Source organism: Lycorma delicatula, chromosome 11, assembly GCF_047948215.1.
Source record: "Lycorma delicatula isolate Av1 chromosome 11, ASM4794821v1, whole genome shotgun sequence".
Lineage (NCBI taxonomy): Eukaryota > Metazoa > Arthropoda > Insecta > Hemiptera > Fulgoridae > Lycorma > Lycorma delicatula.
This window is the reverse complement of record NC_134465.1, coordinates 24119142-24123618: the sequence shown is the minus strand read 5'-3', so window position 1 is coordinate 24123618 and position 4477 is coordinate 24119142.

Genomic DNA, 4477 nt, shown 5'->3' with positions numbered 1-4477 from the left:
GCATTACAAGTATGAAAACATGCTTTACTTAGTGAATCGTGATTTTACATTTTTTAACAGTAGCTTAGAATGATTTTTTATAATTTACTTTACGCAAAATTCGTATGAAAATTAGCTGATAAACGTAATATGTAAGTTATCATTGCAAATATTTCGAAAAAAATATTACATTTTCCTTTAAAATTTAATTTGCAAAGAAATTAACATAAAAAAATCCTGAGACAATTAGGTAGTAATAAATAAATATTCAAAATATTATTGTTTCTTAATTATTTTTTATTCACCTTCATTTACCACACACCCACTCCCCACCCACCTCAGGAGCCGGAACAGCATCTAAGCGTAACTCAGCTCCGAGGGGTGCCTTCGCCCCAAAATACCTCGGCAGAACACAAAATCCTGCCCTGGTAGCCGGACTCCGTCTTGCAGTTCATGACACGCCTGAAGAGGTCCCATACCGGGGCTCCGGTCATAATCCCCTGCCTTCAATGAAGAACCCCCATGGAGATCCCCCACCGGGACTATGGTCTTACATTCCCTTCCCCAGAGGCGCAGCGAAGGAATCCCCGTTCAATCATTGATGGTGGGACGCCGGTGCGTCCCACCTCTCCTGGACGAGGCTGTCCTCCAAAGACAACCATCAGCACTGAGCAGGCGATCTTCATGTCGCAGGTGATGACCATTCAACTAATAGGAAGGACACCGAGCCTCTCACCGGCAGTCCTTCCGTAGATGACCGGCCTCACCGCAGGTGAAACAGTGGCCACTGCGATCTGGCCCGGTACACGAATTAGCCCTGTGGCCTGGCTTCCAGGAGCGAAAACAAAGGTCGTCAAATAAACGACTCATAACCTTACAAGCCCCCCCGACCAATACTGATACCATCAGCCAATAATTTATCCGAAAGGATGGGCGGAACAGCCACAGTGACGACCTGCATCGCACCATAAGCCGGTTGCATGGACATATCTCGGATCGACACTGACTCCTCCGTGATTTTCCGAAACTCCGAAATGAACTAATCCTGAGTAATGAGTACATCCTTAAAAAGTACACATTCTTATTTAGTGGCGGTAGGAGAGTCCACATCCTTTTTAAGGATGTGGACCCTCCTAACACCGCGTCAGAGTCCTAAAACGTCAAAGCCGTAGTAGTGTCCTCGAATTTTGCAAAAATATCCTAACTTTTCCGTTCAGCAGCAACACTGTCGGCTTGCACCCGGATGTGGAGGTCCTCACCCTGCCCCTTAAGCGCGGAAAGGAACCCGACCTCAACTGGCGACACAGTTCCTTTCACTGAGCGGAGGAGGTAAGCGTAAGGCTTCCCTTCCGCTTTGATTACCACTATCGTCGTGGCGTACCGGCTGTTTCTTGCCGACATCCTTCTGCATCGACACTAACAGGTGGACGAAGTTGTTTTATCCGACCCGTCGACTGAAATATTCAATTGTGTGGCGAAAAATTTGCCCACTTCGCTGCGGTGGTCCTGAAAAACACACCGCCCGGCTGTGCCCATCATCATCCTTCAGCACCTGAGGAACCGACCGGCAGAAAATGGAGGCTACTTCACAGACCCCAGCCGTTTTTATTTTTATTTCGGTGAAATTATTTTTAAATAGTAACTTTAATTAAAAAGTTATATTAGCTATGACTAAAATTATTATTATCACGTCTTTAACAAAGATTGATAGATGTGTCAGTCAAGCGTCTCGGTTGTGGAATCAAATGGATTTCTATCCGTCTAGAATTTTCCAAAAATATAAAAGAAATTTGTTTTAGATAATATTTTATAAGTGTTTTTATTTTCCTATACCCCGAAATGCATTAAGTATATATTTAGTATTTAGAACTAACTTCTTCTAACTTCTTGAAATTTCTTTCATTTTTTATATCATTTGAGAATTTCAAATGATAACATTTTGTTTGTTATTTCACTTTATAACAAGGCATCTTTCTTGTTCTGCTGTGTTCTGGCTTTTTCTTAGTTTCTTTTGGTTTCCTTGCTCTTCCACCCATTTGAAAAGAATAGAAGTCACAGAAACGAGAAGGAGGTTAGTCCATAAATTCTTTGTTCTTTTCCCGAGTGCGCTTGTATACTTAATCTAAACCGACTGACTATGACAAATAGTACCAATATTATTATGATTCTACTTTTAATAAAGATCGGACAATGTTGGATATTTTGAGTGTGATTGATTTCTATAAGTTTCTTCATATGTGTGTATTGAGTCCTAACTGTACTTGATCTGGTGTGAGGGTGTGAGATGTGAGGCTCATGACTACTATAATGAGGGGTATCATGATTGTTTTCTTTTTTCCAGAGCCTTATTATTTCTATTGCAAGATCTGTGTATCTTTTTGGTGGCTTTGGTTTAGATGTTTATGTCATTGGGAATGGCAATGTCGATTAGTTAGGTGATTTTTTTTTCTTTTTTGGATTAGAAGGTTTGGATAATCTGGTGTACTAGCGGGTATTGTTTTATCGGTATGAATTTCGACATCTCAGTATAGTTTGTATTTATTATTTTCGTGTATGAATGTCGGTGTGTATTTTGAGTAGAGATCTGTACTCTCGATTAGTTTATATGTTGTGGCTAGTGTTTGATGTACTACTTTATCTTTATCAATTAAATATATGTACATTGAAACAATTTCTAATCGTTCCATTATTAAACTGAGACGGCCGGTAAGTTGACAAGTGGGTTACAGGTAAATTCAGTTGGCAAAGCAGTCTGTAATGTAACACTAAATGTAAATAAACCCTTAAAATTATTATTCTCAGATAAATGTAACATTGTTAATCCAAACAAATGTTTGAATGATAATGAAAAAATATTGTTTCTCAAAGTTTGATAATTATGAGATTCTGTTTTATTAGAAAAAACTTTCTTGAGTCGATCAAACTGAATTCATCAAAAACAAATTGAACCTTCTATGTTTCATTTAGTAAAATATCTTCTTCAACCACTAACCCTGTGATAATTATAGAATACACGTTAGTGCCAATGTTAAATGCATCATTTTATATAAATAAAAACATTAAAAGCTAAAAAAAAAATAAGAATGGGTTTTTATAATAATTGGCTTCGAACTGTTTAAAACCTCATTTTAAGAAAAAAAAAAAAAATATATATATATATATATATATATAGATTATATCAGGAAGTTCTCACGGGGATTTATTAACCTATTCCACTCGTGAAAATAAGGGGAAAAGTACTTGTACAATTTAGAGCTAGTGTGGACTGTATTTTTTTGATGAGATGGTTGATGATGAAATGAAGCAACGCTATGTTCTTGAATCATTATATTTAATTTCTTGTCACCCTTGACATTTTGATTGAATTATAATAGTTACATTTAATTTAAGAATGTATGACACTTTAGTCATAATTGTATCTGACCATTATCAAGAAACTATGAGTCCCATTGGACTGAAATAAAAACACGACCGTATTGTGCGGGATTCTTACGTAGAATGGTCATATTATATTAACTCGCCGGCTAGCACTAATAGATGCTAGAGTGCGGCACCAACCCGCTCAACATGGAATGGAAAACACCGTCCACCAATTATAATTTCATTAAATTATAATTTTAACAACATTATCATGAGATGAAACAATATACAAAAGTGAAAAGTAATACATATAAAAATAGATACATAAACCTTGAAAGAACGTAAAATTAAAGTTACTTTTATACAATGTTGCCAAAGGCAAAAGAAAGGACTTAAAGCAAATAACTTAAAATTAAACAAATACATGAAATGACGTTAAAGAAATTTCGTTAATTACATTCGGAATCACTGAGGTCATCACAAACGTCTGAATTTGGAAGAATTAATTTATTAATAGTTCTTTTTATTATTGTATTGTTAGTTTTTAATCAAATAACCTACTTAATCCATCATTACCTGGATATAATTCACAATTATTCCAATTTCCACATCAGTGGAGGAAGATTAATTTCTTTTATTATAACTACATTACCAACACAAACGTTATTATTTGAAATTTTACACTTGTTCCTCTGCTGCACCGATAGACCATGCTTTCCAGAAAGAAGTCTTTCAAAAACTACCACCTAGTAAGCTTATTTACATTAATGCCTGAGAAATCTGGATCAGGTAAGGAAGTTAATGGACCGAAGGTACGCCGCCCGACATGGCGGATAAGTATTTCCAACGTGGAATAGGTTTCTTGCGGAGAAAGATCTGACAATATAGGATTATTTAATTTTTTTTAAATTATAAATGAAGCGACGACAATATGAAAATATGATGAATGTTCGTGCGAACGAAGAAAATAGTTGTGAAAGTTCTACAGCTTCTTTAGTTCGAAGAGCAGCTGAAAACACGTTAGTTTTGTTAAACTTCTTCTCTTCCTTGAAAAAATCTGGCGAAATTATAGAAATTGTTAGCGAATTGGATGGCCAGGCATTCTCCTCTTCCTTCAGAAAAGACGGACCATTCCACC